General features: G+C 39.8%; 1 long non-coding RNA gene across 1 annotated transcript; it reads right to left on the minus strand.

Annotated features, from left to right (window-relative positions):
• Window positions 1-398: 398 nt before the first annotated feature.
• Window positions 399-1,725, minus strand: LOC115796771 (uncharacterized). Its single transcript, XR_004021339.1, has 3 exons — window positions 1,682-1,725; window positions 602-647; window positions 399-525 (listed from the first exon to the last, which is right to left on the minus strand). It is a non-coding gene; the product is annotated as an uncharacterized LOC115796771 (long non-coding RNA).
• Between the last annotated feature and the right edge of the window lie 8,271 nt (window positions 1,726-9,996).

Below are 9,996 nucleotides of genomic sequence, written 5' to 3' on the forward strand. Positions count from 1 at the left end.
TCAGAATCAGAATCAGAATCAGAATCAGAAGGTTTTTATTGCCATATGGGTGAACAGGTTCACAGCATTAGGAAATTGCTGCGGTACTTCGTGCTTACAGAAAGAAACAAATAAGTATAAAAACTATAAGACACACTTGCTGATCAATAACTTGATTAACAGCTGCTTCGTACTCGTTCTTGTTGTGTAATACACGTGTGATGTGATGAGGCTGTTTTAAATAATTTTGGAGCCTGGTATGGACCACATGATTTATTTTTTTTATTATGTCTTGATGTGTCAAACCTTAGAAATGAAACAGGGTGAGCTTTCTTTTTCACATGCCTGTACATTGAGCACATAAAAGCATTAAAGACAAACTGCTTTTAAGAAAAACAGAACTATCCCCCTCACTCACAGTAGCTGCTAACAATGACACATCCTGCAGTAAGAGCTAAAATAAGACATTCAGAAGCATTTCGAAGAAGACTGGATCAGCATGGTGTCATGAAGGTCGTCCATCAGGCTGAGTGTATCCTCAGTTTCCTGTTCAGAGACAAGCATTTCTGCTGGGAGATGTTTACCTGTGAACTTTACTGACTCACACATATGTAAATGTTACCTGCTCTCACTGATGAATACACAACACCCGGCATCAGCTGACTGCCCTGTAACACAAACACACAGTTACATCTCCTTTGTGTCTATATATGACCTCGCTACTTTTCAGTTCAGTGATGTGTCTACTCCCCCTACAGGCTCATGGAGGAAATATAATGTGGAGCTCTTCAAAATATTTTGAATTTGGTGATGAATAAGTTCCAGGAGTGATTGTCGTGGTTACCTGTCATCCTGCCAGCTTTCCTCTTATTTTTGAAGATCACCTGACCATAGGTGACCTCAGCAGGACTTGAAGACAGAAATATGAATGAAGTAGATCTCAGATCTGACTCGCTGACTGATCAGATTAGGACTCGCAGAGCTTCATCACAGTTTCATGCAAAAATTTTGAATTAGATTCTTGTATCATTTACCTCAACAAATTTCTGTTCTCACATAAAGAGATTAATTTCCACATGCACAAAGTTCCAGATTTAAAGGGCCCGTTTAAAGGAATCATTTATATCTTCAATAACACAGAATACTGATTAGCCCAGTGACTCACACAGAGCCCCCTCCAGACTCAGACTGGCTTCATCCATGGTTCAACATGCCTCTCTTACAGGGGCAATAAATTCAAGCTGTCCCACTGAGTCTGTGCTGGTAAAGGTATTTCAAAGAAGAGTGCAGCTGAATTCAGTGTGAATGAAGGGGATTAACAAACTAGAGATGAACCTTCTCCAGCTTTTTTATCATTCTAACCAAACCTCAGACTGAAGGTGGTGTGCTGGAAATATGGTATGATGGTCTGGTATGGTATGGGTATGGGATGGTATGAGGTCATTATGAAGTTTTAAGGAGTTTTCAGGAATCTTTGTGAGACTATGAAACCTAAAGCAGCAGGAGTCGTCCAGACATCGAGGTAAACTATCAGAGAGCCGCTCTGGACTCTGTGATGGTATCTGAGAAGGTAACTTAGACCAGACTGAGTGTGTGTGATGCTCACTGTTCATACATGTCCTACGTCACCACACTGAACAACCATCGCCATCATCACCATCATCATCATCATCATCATCATCAATTTTCTGTATATTTGTACCTGAAGTATGAATCCCCACATCAGAGTAGACAATGTGTGGCTCAGCAGGATGTTCTTCTGGAAAATCCACACGCACACACACACACACACACACACACACACACACACACACACACACACACACACACACACACACACACACACACACGCAGAATCTTATGTGTATTCCCTGAAGTAACTGTTTATTTAAAGAATTAAAAAAATTGTGTGTGTGTGTGTGTGTGTGTGGACTGGGGGGGGGGGTATTTTGGTGAAACACGCCTACCTCTCCTATTGGCCCTCTGTGTGACGGTGACATCGGCATAAGTCACATCTAGAGGAGGGGAGGAGTCACTCCTTCCTGAAAAAAGAAGCAGGAAACACAAAAGCACATTGACATGAATAAACCGTCATCTCTTGGACAGGTGAGACCAGCAACAACCTTCTGACTCGTTTCAGTCTGCAGTGTTTCACTGTGGGGTAGAAGTGAAATGAAGCTCAGCACACAGCTTACATAGGCTTCATGCACAGCTGACATTTACATGGATCTTGGGGAGTGCAATTATAAGTACAGATGAGGACAGAATCATTACTTTTATTTTGATTGCTTACATTATTTTACTTTGTACAAAGAAACACAATTATTTCACAAAAAACAGAAACTGCCAGGGTCAAAATTTTTAGCTGCCCTGATGCAAATAAATTGTGTATCCTTTTTTGCTGGATACAGTTGCTTTTTGTAGTTTTAACAAGTCTCACACATGCAATCCCAGCCCGTTCTCCAATGGTGAATCTCTCAAGCTCCTCCAGATTTGGCGGTCTTCTTGGTCTTCAGTTTATTCCACAGATATTAAATGGGACTCAAATCAGGGCTTTGTGCAGACCAGTCAGTAACATTCACTTTGATCTTTTGGAGGTAGTTCTTCACTAAGAGTGACGTATCACAGTAGCATGTTTAATCACAGGTTTGATTTGGTGATAACATGGGTAACATGTTGGATCTGCTGATCTACTGAAGATGATGCATGTGACATGATTAGGGAACTCATTCACCTTTAAATAGCATACAGGAAATGATGCAAAAGGTCTTCTCAAGGCTGCTGTCATCCCTGTTGCTTGTGCTTCTTCTCCTACCACACTTTTCCCTTACAGTCAACTTTCCATTAATATGCTTTGATTGATGCAGAACTCTGTGGACAGCCATTTTTTTTCTCCAATAACCTTCTGTGGCTTACCCTTCTAACAGCAGCTGGGCTTTTTCACAAGATCTCATAGCAAGATACATCTGTGTGCCAGTGTAGCAATATTTCACAAAGTGGAAGGCTATATCACTTAGGCTTGATTCATCATCTGCCCCTCTCCCAGGTCTGCGCCCACTGCTGCAGCTACAGCCACCACCACACACCCTGGGGACTGTCCCGCCCCCACCTTAGCTCCTCTTTACATTTCCAGTACATTTCCAGTATACTACCCCTCCCCTCAACCATGACATCCAGTACACAGCATCATGCTCCAACATGTCTTTCAAACTAAAGCAGGTGAGGTGTGAACTGAGCAGAATCAAAGCAAGGAAGCCAATGGGTCCATATAAATGAGCACCATCTCTCTCTCTCACACACACACACACACACACAAAATCACCACTCTGTTATTTTATTTTCTTCTTTCTATTCTGTCTGCAAGCTTCTTACTTCATGTGAAAAATATATTGTTAACTAAGCAACCAGGGCAGCAAGGTGGTGCAGTGGTTAGCACTGCTGTATCACAGCTACAATGATATCTAGAAGGTCTGGGTTCGATTCCACCTTGGCCTGGGCCTTTCTGTGTGGAGTTTGCATGTTCTCCCCGTGTCTGTGGGTTTCCTCCCACAGTCCAAACACATGCAGTTACTGGGGCTAGGATAATTGGTCATTCTAAATTGCCCATAGGTGTGAATGGTTGTCTGTCTCTCTGTGTTAGCCCTGCAACCAGCTGGCGACCTGTACAGGGTGCACCCTGCCTCACTCACGCCTTATGTTAGCTTGGATAGGCTCTTGCCCCCCACGACCCTGAAAGAGGATGGATATTATTATTATTGTGCTCTCAGGATAGCTTTTGACAGTAAATGATGCTCACCCAGAGACCTCTGTCGGTAAAGCATGTACATTAAATATATTGGTGGGATGAGGGATAATTTCAATTTTAATACTCTGAGGAATGCTAGAAAGGTTTTTTTTGGTGGGGTGATCCATAATCTTATGTCCAGTAAAAAGACACTAGAGGTGACCAGAAGTAGCAGTGGGACAAATGTAAAAAGCAAACAAATATACAAACAAACAAAGTAACAGCATAAAAACCATATCCTGTCATCTCATGCACTCAGCATCAGCATAGATACATATAAGGTATAAAGATCTGCAACCACAGCATGCTGTAACCACAGTATGTGGCACATGGGTTGCTTCCTGTTGACAGAGATATGAGAACTCAAAAACTTTCCACTCACATTATAAACTAATTTTAGATACGACATGTTCAAAGTGAAACAGGTCTTACTTGTTTATTCTTTAATGTAAAGCCCAGAGTGAACATAACACCGGCACTCAGCTAAAGATGAATTAAATAACTAGTTAGTACTTAAAATGCACTGTAAAAAGTACAAGAATAAGTCAACTAAGTAAAAAAAAAAATCTAAAATCCTAATAAGCAGTTTGTAAAACAAACAAATATGAAATATTAAGAAGCTGTTGCTATCAACCTGCAATTTAGTTCAATAGCCAAATTATAGAGTTCCCTTGCCTGTATCATTTTCTCCCGTCTTACACCAGTGTAACTCTGGCAGGAACAAAATGCACTAATGAAGCTTCTCCTAACAACATAATAAACAGTTTTTAAAGCCCAGACATCAATAAATGTTTAAATCTATTGGTTTTAATTAGTTTTGTCAAAAGGGTTTTTCATTTATTTGATGATTCCTGTATGCTTTATATGTTTGTATGGGGGAGCACATAATCCACACTGAACTGACTGGAAACTGTTGAGTCTGACAGGCTTCATACCTTTTAGTTTCCTGTAGAAGAACAGAACTCCAACCAGAACCAGAAGAATTGTAGAAACCAGACCTGCTACAACTAGGATGATGGAAGAGGAGAAACGAGGAGGGAAGGCTGTGGGAGAGGATGGAAGAGCAGAAATACCAGGGGTGGTGCTCTGTACATGAGGAGGAAGACCTGTAGGAGAGGTGATGAAGCTTGTTCAGTCAAGTCAGCAGGTTAGTTCTCCTTTTTAAACAGGAAGTGCTGTCATTGTCCTGACCTCTGACCCTCAGAAAGCTCTGAGGAGACGGTCCAAATATAGAAGTAGAACATGAGTAGACACCTTCATCAGACTGATGGACATTAGTGATGGTGTGTTCTGATTTAAGTTCAAATCCAATACGACCTCCATTAAAAAAGAAATAAGCTGCAACTCTGCCAGCATTCCTTTGTCTGCAATGCAGGGTGATGTCACTTCCTGTCATCACAGGAAGGGCAGGGATCTCCAGGATCAGAGAATCAGCTGACCAACAGAGACACAAACAGAGTGATACAGAATGAGAGTTCCACCAACAGAGAAGACTCACACAGAGACAGAGGGACAGGTGGGAACATCTCACTGTCTGTACCTGAAACACTGATGGAGACTCCATCGCTCTGCTGTCCAGATGAGTTTTCACACAAGAAATTTCCACCAGAGGAGATGGAGAGATCAAGAACACAGAAGGAACTATTAACCCTCCTAAAGTCTGCAGCTGCTCCACAGTCCTCATTGTGTCCTCCTCTGGTCATCTTCACTGTCCATCCATCAACTGTCTGTCCATCATCAACACAACTTAGAAACACTAAAAAAGATTTCCTGAAGAACTGCTGAAGGTTTGGACTGACAGACAGAGAGACTGCAGGACAGACAGAGAGACAGACAGTAAGAGTAAATGTATTTGTATTTTTGTTGGAGTTTCACTGATTGTTTTCACTTCCATCATCTCACCTGCTGAAACAGTCAGAGGACACAGCAGCAGTACACACATACCTGCAACAGGAGGACAGAAAAGGTCAGAGGCCATTAGAGGTCATAGGGAACTATGGTGGAATTACTTTAATTACTGAGAATGTAGCTTTACTTAGAAGTATTAAATTCAATGAGAAAATAAAATAGTTTATCTTAGGCACCAGTAATACCAGCCTGTAAATTGGTCTCAAACTAAATAGCAACCACCAGTTACTAGGAAAAGATGTGTATCCCCAACTGGTTGGCAAGTAGTTGCTAGCACCTTGAGGTGACTGTTTGTTGTGATTTGAATTGAATTGAAAATTAAATTGAATAGGTAAAATTGTTGTGATATACAAGGCTGCACCACAAAGTTAGTTGAGCACTCACTAGAATCTGATAGTAACCAAATAAATCACAAGGATGCTTTCCTGTGTGTTAACATAAAGCCACAATCATCCCAAGAGTAGACATCTGAGTAAATTTACCCCCAAGGTCAGATGAAATGCTCAGAGAAATTATTCAAAAAAAACAAAAAAAACAAGAGCTATATCTCAGACTCTATAGGCCTCAATTAGCATGTTAAATGTTAAAGTTCATGTTCAGTCTTTTTCTAATTGTACTGTCAAGTATGTCTTGTTTGGAAGGATTGTCAAGAGAAAGCCCCTTCTCTCTACAAAGAACATGGCAGCACAGCTTAGTTTGCAAAGCTACATCTGAACCAACCACAACCAACCAACCATTTCCGGAACAGTGGGCCTCATTCAATATTTCACTTTGTAGAAAACAAAAAAGGAAAAAACAAAAAAAGTGTGTACACAAAAGCACTGTCTCATTCATGAAACATGCACCTATTATGCATATGTTAATGATCCAAAATCAACCTAAGCTAACAAGCTTGTGAAATCTACATAATGCCACAGCCCATTTTTCTATACAACAAAATGTGTTTACTGCTGGGTGACGTGACCAAAGTGGTGACAATGTTGTAAGAAGAAAATGAAACAATAGTGTCTGAGGAGGAGGAAGCCAGAAAAGAGCTATGCATAAATGAATGCCCAGAAACCTCAATGAACTGAAGTAACGTAAAGAAGAGTGGAACTGAGTTCCTCCACAATAATGTGAGAAACTGATAAAGTCACACAGTTAATTCAAGTTATTGCTGCTAAATGTGGACATTCAAGCTACTGAATCATGGGTTTTCATACGAGTGCAGAGTCCTTTGAAAACTTTCTTTTGCATGACTGTGTATATTTATAGAAAATTTCTCATATATTCAACAAATCAGTGTATATCTAGAGCAACCACAGTGTGTAACTCAATGTATATTTAATGGTGACAAGTATCTCATCAGCATTAGGAGCTAAAGAAGACCCTAAAACAGAATTCTAAGAAGTACGATGGTCCCCTGTTCCTGTGGTGCAAATACAGAAAAAACGACTAACTCACCAAGGAGCAGAGAAACAGATGCAGCCTTCATGTTGTCTGGATGATGACTGAATGAAGTCTGACCAATAGATCGAGGACTTTAGCTAAAGCATCATCACTTCCCTGTTCACAAATTCAGTGTTACTGGCTGCATCTTGCATGAATCCGCTGCTGTGACAAATATTCTGATGGTATGTTTGCCTTAATGGAGTTGAAATGTGGTTTTGTATTTCTGTGAAGTAGTGAGATGGTGGCAGGTTGTATTAGATACAGTGGGTATGGTTTCTGCTGTTGAGTTGTTCTGACATATAGAAATATTAGACAGGACTGCAAAAGTTCATTTCAGAATAAGTTGCACTCATTATTTATTCCTGCTGTGTCTTGATGTGTCAGAGTATCATTCTTGACATATCAATCAATCAATCAATCAATCAATCAATCAATCAATCAATCAATCAATCAATCAATCAATCAATCAATCAATCAATCAATCAATCAATCAATCAATCAACTTTATTTATAAAGCACTTTAAAATCAATAATTGCTATTTTGTCTGTCAGTCTTCCATGTTTTTAGTCTGTTAATGTGTGCTATTGCATTATTTTGTCTGTTCCATTTCATTTTACTTCCTGCCTTTGTCTCTTTCTTTGCTTTTGAGATTCTCTGCTTCACCCTCATTGGTTGCACCTTGGTCTTGTTTGATCTTGTATAAGAATTCTGTGTTTCCATTATTAGATGTAATTTTGTCTGTTTTCCTTTTTTCCTTCTTTGACCTTGTGCTCCTCAGTTCAGTTCAATTAAATTTTATTTATATAGCACCAAATCACAATAGACAGTCATCTCAAGGCACTTTATGATGTAAAGACCATACAATTACAGAGAAAACCCAACAGTCAAAAAAAAAAGAAATCCCTATGAGCAGCATTTGGCGACAGTGGGAAGGAAAAACTCCCTTTTAACAGGAAGAAACCTCCAGCAGAACCAGGCTCAGGGAGGGGCAATCATCTGCTGTGACCAGTTGGGGCTGAGGGGAGAGAGACAGGGCAAAAGACACGCTGTGGAAGAGAGCCAGAGATTAATACAATATGTCCTTTAAGCGAAATGACTGTATCAGGTGTTTGTGTAAGCCCTGAAATAGGCCTTATGCGAGGTTTCCAAAATGAGCACTCCTACCTCTTGATATATTTGACTTTGTGTGCCATGTGGTCATATCTGTGTGTAATGTTGTCGTAGCTCAGGAGGTAGAACATTAATCTATTAATTGGAAGGTAGATTTTTCAATCCCAGGTTGTTCTAGTCTGCATGCCAAAGTATCGGAGGGCAAAATACTGAAGTGCTTGTGTGAAAAAGGAGTTGCATAAAGTACTCAAATAAGGCATTTAATAAAAAAATGATTTTTATATATTGTTATACCTTTTATGGTTGCGTGTAATTCCAGCTAGCCCACGTAGACTTTTTAGAAATCTGAGGAAATCCATATTCACGTTTTTCTCAGAATTGGCTGAAGAAAAATTAATACATTATTTACATGCAGTGAAAGGTTCAACTTGGTTGTAAAATGTGTCTTGAAGAGGAACAAATTCAAATTTTTTTTTCAAATTTTATTTTTATAGCGCAAAATCATAAAAACAATCACCTCAAGATGATTTATATTGTAAGGTAAAGACCCTACAAAAATACAGAGAAAACCCAACAGTCAAAATGACTCCCGAAATCCTTGTTGACAGTGGGAAGGGAAAACTCCAGTTTAACAGGAAGAAACCTCTGGGAGAACCAGGCTCAGGGAGGGACAGTCATCTGCTGTGGGGGGTTAGGGGAGAGTCAGGACAAAAGACATGGTGTGGAAGAGAGCAAGATATTAATAATAACTACTGATTAAATGGAGAGTGGGGTATAAATAGTAAAAAGAGGTGAATGGAAAGAAAGGGGAGGGAGAGGGTGTCTGTCCTTTAGTTTTATTTATATATATATATATATATATATACATATATATATATATATATATATATATATATAAATACATTTATTTTTGGAAAAGATGCATGCTAAATCCTCCAGACTGAGGAGAAGAGGGAGTATGTAGCGTGTGTTAGTGCTCAGTTAAAATGGCTGCATGATGATATATGATGATATGGAGATGTATCGGTGCCTATGGAATTGCATGGAAAGGCACCATCAATGCTGAAATGTATATAAAGATATAAACAGGTTTTAGAGCAACATATTCTCCCCCTCCCATGACTTTTTCATGGATGGCTTTGCAAAACAATGCTAAACCACATAGTGCATCTATTGCAACAGAATGGCTTTGTAGTAGAAGAGTACGGGTACCTAACTGGCCCACCTGCACTCCAGACCTTTCACCAACTTAAGACATTTAGAGCATGATGAACCAAAACATGACAAAGAAGACCCAGGACTGCTAGGGAACTAGAATCCCATATCAGACAGGAATGAGCCAACCTTACTCTCAAATGTCCAGCATCAGGTCTTGTCACTTCTCAAACTCTTTAGGACTCTTGTTAAAAGAAGATGCTCACAGTGCTAAATGTGGCCCTTTCCCAACTTTTTTGTGAGCTTTCAAATTCAAAAGGAGCTCATTTGTTTGTTTATTGGAAAAAAATCAAGTTAAGTAGAATTACCAAATAAAATACCAAGAGGTGTGTCAGTCAGAAAGTCAGTGGTGTTAGCATATTTGCATGAGTGCTAGCATGGTGTAGTGTTTTTAGAAGGAAACTGTAAAACCTCTCCATCACATGATCAGAGTTTATAATCAGTGCTCTCTATGCTGGGATCACTGGGTGCAGGTGTTCCCAGTCACCAGTGGCCTAACCGCACCTATCAGGCACCTGCAACACAAACGACCTGCCTGTCCAGCAGTCAAAAAATGTCATTATATTTG

This window comes from Archocentrus centrarchus, chromosome 18, assembly GCF_007364275.1.
Source record: "Archocentrus centrarchus isolate MPI-CPG fArcCen1 chromosome 18, fArcCen1, whole genome shotgun sequence".
Lineage (NCBI taxonomy): Eukaryota > Metazoa > Chordata > Actinopteri > Cichliformes > Cichlidae > Archocentrus > Archocentrus centrarchus.